The sequence below is a fragment of the Capsicum annuum genome, chromosome 4 (genome assembly GCF_002878395.1).
Source record: "Capsicum annuum cultivar UCD-10X-F1 chromosome 4, UCD10Xv1.1, whole genome shotgun sequence".
In the NCBI taxonomy this organism is placed as follows: domain Eukaryota; kingdom Viridiplantae; phylum Streptophyta; class Magnoliopsida; order Solanales; family Solanaceae; genus Capsicum; species Capsicum annuum.
In genome coordinates this window covers 149,777,728-149,791,618 of record NC_061114.1, presented here as the reverse complement: position 1 = coordinate 149,791,618, position 13,891 = coordinate 149,777,728, and positions in this window count along the sequence as shown.

The following is a 13,891-nucleotide window of genomic DNA, read 5'->3' as shown; positions in this document are numbered from 1 at the left end:
TCCATATTAGTTCATACTCGTTGAAACAACATTCCAACTCAAGATATTCATGTAAGTCCTTTCTCACTATTTGATGCTCTTCCGCAAATGACCTTTTGATCCCTCTCGCAGTAGGTGTTAACCCATCATATAACTTCTCATTTGCTCCTTCTATCTTTCATCGAATCACCTCCCGAACTTGAGGATCCTTTTATCTGACAATGATAGCATCTTCAGGTTCAGTTTCTACATTTTCTGCTTCAGCTTGCCCTTCTACATTGGCATCCTCAGTTTTAAGATCAGCAGGTTCAGGCAGAGTGACATCAACTACGGCCTCGTCTGTGCTCGAACTAGTACTGCTAGCACTATCCTTACTCTCTTCTTCAGACTGGAATAGTGGAGGGATTTTACCTTCTACATTGTCTGGTGTAGTATCCTGATGTAGGTATGCCGCCACCCCTTTGAGATCTTCCTCCTCTATTTACTTGTAGTTTGGGAGCTATAACACCTGAAAAAGAAGTAAAAAATTAGTTCAAAGCTCAAAAATAATCAAATCATTTTATTTTGTGCCTTGACGGTCAAAGTGGTGGTTCACCAGCGATGGGATAGTCCACCAATTTGGCCGTCGTACCTTAACTCGTGAGCAAAAAATTTTAGATCCTTGCAACGGTCAATTTGATGGTCCGTCACAAAGTTTACGGTCCACCAGCTTGTCCGTCGCGGCTTATCCAGTGAGTGCCATTTTAATGAGTCCTGTGATGGTCAATTTGGTGGTCCGTCACAAAGTTGATGGTCCACCAGTTTGGCTGTCGCACCTCCTTCTTCAGCTACAGCTTTTTATTTGACCTTATGCGGAGCAATTCGATCTTATATCGATCAACTCATATGCCAGATTAATTTTTAGCTATAGGAACGCTGTGAAAATCACATTTGAAGCACTTCTCTCTCATTTTAAGCAATTTAATTAGTTCAGACTTCACCCAACAGGATACATTAAAGTTTCAACTCAAAACATACATACTCAACACAAAATAAGAACTTCAAGAAAACAAATCATGCTTTTACACTTCTTATAGAGAACAAAAAGAGAAGGTTATGCACATTCCTTTGTTCTGTAGTAATCTACTTGCTTGGAACTTCAGGGGCAAAAATTAACTTAGAAATTCAGCACTTCTTTCACTCTTTTTTTGTGATGAAGAGAGGGAGAGATTGAGCTTTATTAAATAAGGGAAATTGAAGGAGATAGGGAGTCTTAGATAGAAGAACTCCCATCAGATTCTTTGAATCCTAAGGTTGTGGAACAGTAAAAGTATGTGAAACGGTTAAAATAAATGTGACCGCTCAATTTTATCCTTAACACTCGATTGGGTCAAATACAGAGCACTTAAGAAAAGCACAGATTTAACCTGACCCAATTTAGACTTAGGGTTAAAACAACGACGATCCTATGGTCTGTCATATGTACGATGGACCACCACCCCGGCCGTCGCTACTTACCAACATTTTGGTGGTTCCTCTTTATTGTGATGGTCAGTGGGACGGACCACCAAAATTTTGACGGTCCACTAGTCTGACCGTCAGCCCTTACCAGAACGTAGGTCACCCATCTTAAGTTTGATGGTTGTTTTGATGGCCCACCAAGATTGTGACATCCCACTACTTCTACCGTCAACTCAATGTAGTGAATAAACTTTTTTGGCTTTTTTCAATGGTTGAAGTGGTGTTCCGTCAGATGACTGGTGGTCCTCCAAATCAGTGATCAATTTTATTCCAGTAGCTCAGATTTGTGTCCTATCTTCAACTATATCCCTCTTTCTCTCTTTTTACTACATTTTTGGTCATGCACACTCCACAAATACATCAACAATGCACAAACACCAAACATGAACTCTAACTATGGTTACAACAACAATTTGTGGGTTGCCTCTCACTAGCGCCTGATTTATCATCACGGTATGACTCAGATATCTTGATTACTCAAACTTCATCGAGATAGAAGGTATTAATACTTTTTATCGAGTCTTTTGGACCGATATAAAGTTTGATTCATTGCCTGTTAACTTTGAAGACGCTTCCATCTTCATTTTCAAGTTCTACTACTCCAGATGAGTAGACTTGACTGACTTTAAATGATCCTAACTACTTGGACTTGAGTTTACCTAGCAATAATTTGAGTCTGGAGTTGAATAGAAGCACCAAATCGCCTTTCTAGAAATCTCTACTTTCAATCCTTTGATCATGGTACTTTTTCATCGACTCTTTGTAAAGATCTTCCTTTTCATAAGCATTGAGAGGGAATTCATCCATCTCATTCAGTTTCCCCAATCTTAGCTCTAATGCCTCTTTGCAATTCAGATTTAACCTTTTGAGTGCCCACAAAGTGTTGTTTTCTAGCTCGATCAGTAAATGACATGATTTTTTGTAGACTCACTGATACGGTGACATACCAATTAGTGTCTTAAAAGTAGTCTGATGTGCCCATAAAGCTCATCTAGCTTTCGAGACCAATCTTGCCCATTAGCATTCACTGGTTTGCCTAGGATGGCTTTAATCTCCCAATTCGTCACCTCCACTTGGCCACTAGTCTATGGGTGGTATGGAGTTGCTACTCTATGCTGTTTCACCCCATATTTCACCAAAGAAGCCCAGAACACTTTGTTGTAGAAGTGAGATCCTCTATCACTTATAATAGTACATAGTACTCCAAAGAGAGAGAACATGTTCTTCTTGAGAAACACCATGACTGTCTTCCCTTCATTATCAGACAAGTCAATGGATTCTACTTATTTTGACAGATAATCCACAACAACTAAAATGTACTTCATTCCATATGAGATTACAAAAGGGCCGATGAAATTGATGCTCCAGACGTCAAACAATTCTACTTCAAGCATCTTAGTCAAAGGCATCTCATGCCTCTTGGAGATCGAATCTTGTCTCTTACATTGGTCACACATTATCACAAACTCATGAGTATCCTTGAATAACATTGGCCAATAGTAGCCAGTCTACAACACCTTTCCAGCCGTTCGATCACCTGCATGGTGACCTTCAACTGGGGAAGCATGACATGCTCCCAATATGCATAATACATCTACTTCTAGCACACATCTCTTTATAATGTTGTCAGCACATCACCGAAAAAGATACGGCTTATCCCAGAAGTAGTGTGTTACATCATGAAAGAATTTCTTTCCTTGATGGAATGAAAGATTTTTCAGAATAGCCTCACTAACCACATAGTTTGCAAAATCAGCATAACAAGGCACTTTCTCCATAGCAGCAGCTAAGATATCTTCATCAAGAAATGCATCATTTATCTCAAATTCCTCACCAGCTATTTGCTCCCCTTCCATCCTAGACAGATGATCTACAACTTGATTTTTGCAACCATTCCTATCTTTAACTTCAAAGTCAAATTCTTGGAGCAGCAATACCCATCTAATTAACCTTGGTTTTGCGTCCTTCTGAGCCATCAACTACCTCAAGTCTGCGTGGTCCATGTGGACCACCACCTTGGTCTCTATCAGATAAGCTCGGAATTTCTCAAAAGCATAGACTATAGTAAAGAGTTCCTGTTCGATGATGGTGTAGTTCTTTTGCACTCCATTCAATGCTTTGCTGGTATAATAAATCGGGTGAAATAATTTGTCCTTCTTCTGTCCCAACACTGCTCCAAGGGCAACACCGCTTGCATCACACATGATCTTTAACGGTTTTGATCAATATGGTGTGACCATAATAGGGGCCTCAATTAGCTTCTCTTTAAGGTATTTGAATTCCTTTATGCAACCATCATCAAAGACAAACTTAGTCTCCTTCTCTAAGAGTTTTCAAAGTGGATTTGTAATCTTGGAGAATTCCTTTATAAACCTCCGATAAAAGCCAGCATATCCAAGGAAACTACGCACTCCTTCACTGAAATGGGGGGTGGTACTTCTCAAAAACCTCAACCTTGGCTCAATCAACTTCAATACCTTTTGCTAAAATTTTATGCCCAAGAATAATGCCCTCCTTCACCATGAAGTGACATTTTTTCCAACTAAGCACAAGGTTAAATTCCACACACCACTGCAAGACTTTAGTCAGGTTCACTAAACATAACTCAAATGAATCTCCTACCACAGAAAAGTCATCCATGAATACCTCCAGGGTGTGTTCTACCATATCTAAGAAAATAGACATCATACACTGTTGAAAGGTAGCAGGGGCATTATATAACCCAAATGGCATCCTCTTAAATGCGAAAGTGTCATACGCACATGTAAATGTTTCTTTCTCCTGATCTTCAGGAGCAATGTATATCTGATTATATCCAGAAAAACCATCCAAGAAGCAATACCACCCTCTTCCTGCCAATCGATCAAGCATTTGATCTATGAAAGGCATCGGGAAGTGGTCTTTCAAAGTCCATGAGTTTAGTTTGCGGTAGTCCATGCAAAATCTCCACCCAGTCATAGGCCTGAGTGAAATCAACTCATTTCGTTCATTTACAACAACAGTCATGCCCCCTTTCTTGGGCACACATTGAACTGGGCTCACCTATTTACTATCGAAAATAGAATAAACCACCCCTATGTCCAACCACTTAATATTTTCCTTCTTAACGACCTCATTTATTGGTGGGTTTAGACAGTGTTGGTGCTCGATGGTCGGAGTACAATCTTCTTCAAGTTGTATCTTATGAGTACAACTGCCAGGGGGAATGCCAATAATATCTGTAATAGTCCACCCTATTGCTCTCTTGTACCTCTGAAGTACCAAAATAAGTGCTTCCACCTGCTGCTTGCCCAAATCAACAATAATAATAACGGGTAGCGTGTTTCCATTGCCTAGAAAGACATAACTCAGATGCTATGGTAGTTTTTTCAATTCCAACAACGATGGCTCTTCAACAGATGGCTTAGCCGAGGGTGTTAGTCGATTAGTAAGATTAATATCTAACTTCTTAGGAGTATAAGAGTATGAACCCATTCTTGTCAAAGAACAAATAGTCTCTTCGTACTCCTCAATGCCTTCATGATCAAAATTCATCAGCACTGCAGCTAGAGGCTCTATAACAAACTTCTCCTCTAATGGCACCTCTTGCTTATCCTCATAATATACATTAATAATTGAGAACACATTTATTTCTGTATGTTGCTTCATTGATTGACATACATCAAATCACACCAATTCATTATTTAGCCTAAATAAGAGCTCATTAGCTCACAGATCAATCAACACACTTCCAGTTATAAGAAAAGGTCTACCTAAGATAATGGGTACCTCAAAGTCCACCTCGCAATCCAGAATTATGAAATCCACAGAAAATATGAAGCTAGCCACTTTCACTAACACATCATACAAAATACCAACAGGTCATTTTATCGACCTATCGGCCATCACAAGTTGTATATTAGAGGGTGTAAGATCTCTCAAACCCAATATTTTATAAACAGCTAGCGGCATCAGATTGATGCTCGCTCCCAGATCACATAAGGCCTTAGCAATTTCTAGAGCCCCAATCATATAAGGAATAGTGAATGCCCCTGGATCTGTTTTCTTCTGTACCAAGGACCTCGTAGAAATAGCACTGCAATGATGAAGGTTATCCGTCGGTTCGTAACTCACCCCTCTTTTCTTCATCATAAGATCCTTCATAAATTTAGTATATCCCGACATTTGTTCAAGTGCCTCTACCAAAGGAACATTCACAGTCAGTTGCTTCAACATTGCCATGAATTTACTAAACTTCATATCATCAGCCTTCTTTTTCAATCTCCGAAGAAAGGGAGGTGGTGGTTTTGGGAGAGTATTAACTACTACTTCTTATTCCTTCTCTCTTCTCTATTCAATTCATCAACCTATTGATGATTAAAAGGGATATCAATATCATCCAGGTTCTTAAACTCTACTGGATTACCTTCTTCAAGCTTAACATCTTCCTCGATCACCTCATCGTTTATAGCTTTGCCCAAAGAAAGGCTTGATAAAACCTTACCACTCCATGCGGTAACAGCCATGCATAAACCTTTATTTTGAGGGTTCTAAATTATATCAATTGGTAGCGTTCCACTCTTTCTCTGATTTAATATTGCAGAGAGTTGGCTCATTTACTATTCCAACTATTTGATCAAAGTGGAGTGCGAGTTTACCAACTGACTCATAGAGGACAAATCAGTCTTCATGGTATTCACCCCAGAGTTGGTAGCCTCAACTCCTTTTAATAGTTTCTCCATCATATCCTCCAGGGACATCATGTCAGAGCTAGTTGCAGTATTATCTCTGCTTCCTAGAGGTACATACTACCCACTTTTATCATTCTTGCTCTTTCAGTTTCCTTGATCCTGCTCCTTATATCCAACCATGTCATAATAAGTCCAACCTTGATTTCCTTGGCTATTGCCTTGTAAGCCCCCTAGTTATTCAAATAATTTGCCTTTTCTTCTAAATCAAAATCATCTCTACCGTGGGATGCAACAACCTTTACTTTTTCAATCTTTGCGGATAATAAGTGCTTGGTCAACAAATCTCTTTGCATCTTCAAATTTTCCACATCTTGAACATGTTCTTTCTATTTCTTACGTTGTTCTATAGTCATACCAATAGAAATAGTAGGGCTTGCTACCATAGAATCTCTGGTATGCCAAGCTCTGCTTCGTTTGGTCATCCGATCAAGCATCTCCGAGGCCTCTTAAAAAGTGAGATCCATAAATGATCCCCCTACATCAGTATCAACAACTGGTTTTTTAATAGAGTTCAAAGCCAAATAAAGAGTATCTATCAGATGAATATCCGTTATATTATGGTTTAGGCACTGCATCAACCTTTTTTTAAACCACTCCCAAGTTTGATGAAAAGTTTTGGTTGGGAGCTATCTAAAATTACTGATCTCATCCCTCAACTGTAAGCTCCTGGAGGGCAAAAAGAACCATTCTAGGAAAGCCTCCTTCAGCTGCCTCCAGTTGATTATAAAATCAAGCGTCTATTTGTTAAGCCACAATGTTGCCTCTCCATACAGAGACAATGGAAATAACCTCAAAAGAACAACATTCTGACCTACTCCAGGATTATCAAAAGATTTGCAAATGGTGATAAAATTCACCAAATGCATGTTAGGGTCATCTCCTGGCAGACCGCCGAATAACCCTTTCAGATGTAGCAGTTGGATCATCATACTAATGATATTCAATTTTGCTCTAGGTGCTAGAGGTGGAGGAATAATAGTCCAGTCGCTCCTGCTCCATCCATTCCATCGTCATCATTATTAAAATCATATTGAACAAGTTGGTGGTCCTGTCTTCCCCTGAAAGGGCGATTCTGATGTACATTGTGATTCACAGGTGCATCTACATTCCCAGCATGCCTTGGGTTTACAAAATCCAATAATTCATCATCTCCCAGGTCCTCATCATCAAGATTTGGCACCCGACCTGGGTTATTAGCATTTTACTAATTTACTTAAGCATTAGCCAAAGCAGCTAATCTTTCTACCTCTTGTGGATCAGCCATTCTACTGATCAACTGAGGCTCTGATGAATTGATAGTAATGATGCACCTGATCTCTGTGTATTGTGCATACACAATTATAAACCTGCACAAAAAAAATAACAAATAAAAGTAAAGATTTAGGACACTTTGACCAAAGGGTCGATTAACAATCATAAACTTAATTGACAACCGTATTTCCCAGCAACGGTGACAAAATTTGATATGCCCAAATTACAACCTTCTTATGAAAGTATAAGCGATCGCTGTCAAATATAGAATCCAACTGGGTTGGGTGTCGAATCCCACAGGGAATACTGGATTCACTAAGTATTATGGTTGTTATTAGACTGTTGATCGAAGGTTCCTGAGCAAAAAGGGGGTTTTCGATTTATCAATTGTATAAAAATGCTTGTCACATAAAGTAATCCACTTGTTGAGTTTATTAAAAATAGTAATTCAGTAAAAGTAGTTAAACTAGAGTTATGGTTACCAAGATAGTTAAGCAGCTAGGGTTGTGAACTATTTTGAATTACCTATGAATAATTCTAATTGCAAGAGTAATTGAATTCTATGGTTTACTCATTAGTTTCTCAACCTAAATGAGTAATTTTATCCCTTAATTATTTCAAACATAAGGAACATATTATTTGTTCAACTATATCTCACATGGGTTGATCTGGTTAAGGCATCTACCCTCTATCTAAAGGTTAAATCCTTTAGATTTATGTAAACCCTTTCTTTTCCCAACAAACACTTTTCTGTTCGAACAAGTGATGTATTTGGGCTCACTTTTCAAGTTTGCAACCAAGAAGAGTCATTAAAGTGAAGAAGGGTTTATGTAATATCGATTAATCATGGGAATCTATTAAATTCACAACCCAATTCATCTTTTCACATCAAGGCTCCCATAACCCTAGTTATGGGAGCTTAGCCACACATCTCCATAATAGAAAGAGAAGAAATCATTGTGTTATTCATGAACTCATTCAAGATTTACTTACAAAGGTTACAAGAATTTGTTCTTGAATCTTTAATAGAGATAAAATAATTTGATCCATAAGATTTGCTTAATTCTCCCCAAAATACTAGGTTACCAAGAGTTTCTAGATATGGAGACTATCATAAAAGATGAAAAATCTATCCCCTAAAAAAAATCAATAAAATAAAACCTAAAACTAGTATTTGTACGTTCCCAGGTGAAAAGAATATAAAATTTAAATTCAGAGCACCGCGTCCAAACTGATGGCCAAATTGGTGGTCTGTCGAGGGGTTAACAGTCCACCATTTGGTCCATCGCTGCTGATCCTGGATAGTCTCATTCTGGTTAAGGCTGACGGCCAATATGATGGTCCATCAAAATAATGACGGTCCACTATTTGGTTCGTCGCTGAGTCTTTCAGCAGATAATATTCTAGATAAGACCGAAGGCCAATCTGGTGGTCCGTTACAGATCTGACGGTCCACCATTTGGTCCATCGCTAAGTATTTTAGGAGGCAATGTTCTAGATAAGATTGACATCTAAGTTGGTGGTCCATCGCAGATCTGACGGTCCACCATTTGGTCCATCGCTGAGAGTTCTGAAACCTTGCATTCTGCCTAAGACTTGACAGTAAGGTTGGTGGTCCATCGAAGGTGTGACGGTCCACTATTTCAACAATCAGAAGCATTTTTATGCCACTTTCCAGAGTCTTTTCCTTCAGCTAATTCCTTGCCCTGAAACACTAAAAACCAATATCAAATGCAACCTTTGTTGCTTGAAAATATCTAATTTTCCCAAGAAAAGATGCAAAATGTTTTGTCAAAATCCGGAACATCACCAGCCTGTACTAGATATTATTCAACCAAGCTCTTAACCTGTACTAGCATAGGCAAGGGCCCGGAATAAACCACTTAGACCTATTCAAAGGCCAAGGATGAAGTTGGTTAAGACATCACCACCACACTTTTCCTAGTCTAAGGTGAGAGAGGGTGATTCAGAGGAGGATGTTGATACTGGGTTTAGTTCTAGAGATAAGGTAAAGACAGGTACCAATACAAGTCTTGGAAAGGATGATGATGCATATGACGCCCAGTTTGAGAAGGGGTCGAAAGATGCATCCAATTTAGCTAGTGAGTCGACATCTAGTTTTGCTACACCCTAGTCCGAGGAGGGTGTAGCTCAGGTTCCATAATAGATATCTTTATCATCAGCACAGGTTACTCAGCCGGCAGAACAGGGCACTCAGCTTACAGTTCCAGCACCTACTTCCCAGAGTCTTGACTCTATATATGTCTTGGTTGTGCCTATTGTTGAGATTTTTTTAAGATGGTATATAGAGGGGTTGTATCATATTTTTTAGAGAGATAATTCAATTATGGATCAAGTTCATTCGAAGCATAGTATTACAGTAGAGGTGAGGATTGATTTAATGAGGATAGAAGAAGCACCAGACCTGTAGGCCTTATTTGATAGATATTAGTTGGGGTGGATGACTCGGCCCCAAGGTCTATACAACCCAACTCTATTTTGGGAATTCTAGCCTTATATGCCTTAATGATCTATTTAATTACCCCGCCTGAAGGTAAAGGAGTTGAGCAGCCCTAGTTGACCTCCATTCTAGTTAAAAGGTGCGAGTGGATATTTCTGAGGAGGCTATTTGTGAGTGTTATTTGGGCCAGAGTATGAGGAACCAATGTCAATAGCTAAGTTTGATTATAGGATGAGACTAGCGCGGGATAAGTGTTCCATGAGATACGTATAGCAAAAGCCATAGAGACTTTATTTACCTAGATTGATAGCTACCCATCTTGTTGTGTTGGGTGCTGAGGCCACCTGGGTTGAGGGAAAAGGAGAGATAAAGAAGGCATCATTGTATTTTGCAAAAAAGTTTTGGTGGACCGTGGTACGTCACAGAGTGAGTCCAACTTCTTTAAAACATAAGTACATGGAATAGAGATGTCTTGATTACTAGCCCGATTATTAGCTATGACATAAATTATGCAAGATTGATCTGGCTGGAGATCCACATTGGAGTATTCGATGAAACCACGTTGGGGGTATACCACAACCGAGGGTTTTTCTTGTCGTGTTTCTTTTCCTGTCAGCTGCAGTATCCTTATAGAACTGACATATTTATGTTATTTTTTGTTTGTGTCATATATAAGTTATGTTTATGTTAAGTTAGGAGAAAAATAAGGAACCTAAGGGAAGTTGACATATTTTGTTTATTTTTAAGTGTTCTAAAGAATGATACCCCTCCAAAAAAAGTTTTTGTAAACTGTGCGATATGAATATCCGTGTGACTATTGTGAATCTTGTTATGGCATTTGGGTCAGGGATAGAATAATCATACATTAGCATTTACATAAACCAAATAGGTAGTAGTTGGTAATATAACCTTGTACCATATGTGTCTGAGATACCTACCAAGTTACCGTTGTCCATTTAATCTAGAACTTGCAAAGTTAGTCTTGCCTAGGTTGTAGGATAGTTTGTTAGGGCATAATCATAGGCCATTTTTATTTAGTCCTCTCTTAAACTAAATGATTGTCCAAATATGAATAAGTATCCCTTGATTCCTGAATTTAAGCCTACATTGACCTATTTTATTATTTTTACCTTTTTACCTTCCCAATTTAATTACAAAGAACCTATTTTGGCCCTGGTTCCTCCTTGGACATTATACACCTCAACTAAGGCAATTTGCTTAAGTGGAGAGTGGCTATCATAAGGGTACATAGTAAAAATTAGGTATGAATAAGGGTTTGAATAGGAGAAAAGAAAGTAGGATTAAGTGTGGAAATGAATAAAAAAAATGGAAAAAAATAAAGAAGAGTGAAAAATTAAAAAAATAAAAAGAGAAAATAAAGAAATCACACCCAACCTAAATAAGCAACAAAAGAGAAAAGAGAGAAATAAGGGAGAAACAAAAGGAAGTTGGTAAAGAAGTAATCCAAAATGTAAGTGTAGTGTCAAGGAAGGTGAGTAACAGGTTCTCAAATGTACCTTACCAACCTCCAATCCTACATTAGAAGTCGAATAAAGTCCTATAGTGATCCTTGTCCGACTGTCCAAAAAAACTAAGGTAAAGAAAATAAGGACAAGCTTATGTTATTATATGCCCATCAATTAAAACTTATTTTGTGAGTGTGAGTGTCTTAATATCGTCTTCTTATTGACATAAATAATCATATTGTAAGAGTGGAACTTTTTTGTTATGAGGGTACATGGGTTGTACTGCTATCTGTTTATCTATTCGGGTAGTGTATATTGCATGTTCACTTGGTTGTTTGTGTCTAATGTAATACCATAGCTTAATTATTTTGTGTCATATTATTGTGTTATACAGATCCACACAATTGGTTTTGAAAAGTAGAAAATAGAAAGGGTGAGAATTTTAAGCTGAAATTAATTTTAAGTTGAAATTGAGTTGACTGCAATAGGTGCCTTAGGTTTCTCTTTATTAAGAATTGTGTTGTGTTTTTCATGTATTTTTTGCCTGAGGTCATACAAATATTTTGAGTTGAGGGGTTTGATGTGCTATAGTTTCATGGAACTTTCGATGCTTAAAACTGAAAATTATGCAATTACTTAGGTTCGTTTTGTTAGATATGATATGTTTTGTGTTTGTTTTAGAGAAAACTAGGTTCTGGAGCTGAAAAGAAAAAAAAGAGTTGAAATATAGTAGATGACCTCACTTATGGGCCTACTTATGAGCTATACGTGGGACTTACTTCCGTAGTATATGTCATCGTAAGTGTCAGAGGGAAAGTTCTGAAGATGCCAGTTTTGTCTAAGACTTACAGAGGCTACTTATGGGGCGTAAGTGGTACTTATGCCCCTTGTAAGTACCATCATAGGTGGGTGTTCTATGGAATGGAGATTTGGTCTGATTCGTACGACCCACCTAGGGTCCGTACCTGTAAGTGGGTCCGTAAGTTGTTGTTGACATAGTTTTCTTTTTTTTTTTTGCTTAGGATTTTTAGGGTTCTTATGTATTCTATAAATACCCCATTGATGTTTGTATTAGTTTGTCAATTCTTTATATTCACAACACTATTTTGCTTTTGAGATTTGACTTTTGATCTTTGAATCCTTTGTTCTTATTTTTTACGATTGAATATTAATTCGAGATTATGATTTTTATTCTTCAATTATTGTAAGACTATTCATATGGTTTCTTCTATGAATTCAATTTTTTTTTCAAACATGAGCAGCTAAACCACCTAACCAGGGTTGTGGGAACCCTGATGGAATAACAAAGTAAAAGAAGTGCAAAGTCGTTCTTGATCAATACTCTTGCATGTATTGTGATCTTCTTCGGTGTGATTGCCTTCTTAACACTACAAACGTTAAGAACCTGCCATCATTCAATACTTACTCTAGAAAAGAGGTAGTGATTAGAAAAAGAACAGCACAATAGTAATTTAAATATCTCAACCTTCATCTAATTAACTTAACACTCAAAAGGTAATAGTTATTCTGGGATCTAGGACAAGGTTTAGTAAGGCAACACTCTGAAACTTAAAATATGATGGGTGAAATTTACCAAAGACATTTACTAGACATCTGGTGATACATAACTTGTCAGATTTTGCATGCAAAGTATTTGAATAGTTTGATGGAACATGATAAGTCTACGGAGATAGGAAGTCAGGGGGAACACGGTCCTAGTATTTATCTCATATTGATTTCAACCCAAAACAACCAAGATTTGTTACTATTGATAGTGTCCTCACAAAATCCCCAATTTACTTTTTTGTATTTTTTTTGGCTACTTCAGCAAGTTCGTGAGAAAGATTCAACCTATTCCCTATGGATTCGACCCAGCCTTTTCTAGGTTATATATTTGATAGTTATGGAATTATATTTCTTGGAGATGTAATCTTGGCGACATCACATACACATAAGATATCTTGTGAAGTGAATCTCCTGTGGTTACAGTATGTTTGTTTCTTATCCTTTTGCACCTTCAATTGTACATATGTTCCATCAATTAAACCAATACAGTCCTACCAAACATGATCATAAAATTGTTAAAGCTAAACAAACAAGATAACTTCTTCAAAAAAAAGGTTTAAATTTTACCTTAAAGTAAGGCCAAAAAAGGCTAATCTATCGAATCTTTTGAATGTATGCTCGACATATTTTCTTGGAAATATAATTGTTGGTGACATTTGACTAATTACTTTAGTGACCCTTCTATCTTGCCAGTTAATTATCTCAAAGAAATGTTGACAATATTCACTTGTCTACCATTGACTATCGTTACGTACAATAATAGTAAGAAAAATATAGACTCCTAAACTGAAACATGTGACATTCGTCGGTTGGTTATTAACAACTTATTTTATTTTATCATGTTAATTAGTTTACAAAATATTTCAGGATTGAAACAAGTAGTTTCATACATATAAATGCAATGCCCATGAAGAAGATTAATAACCCATATCATATCG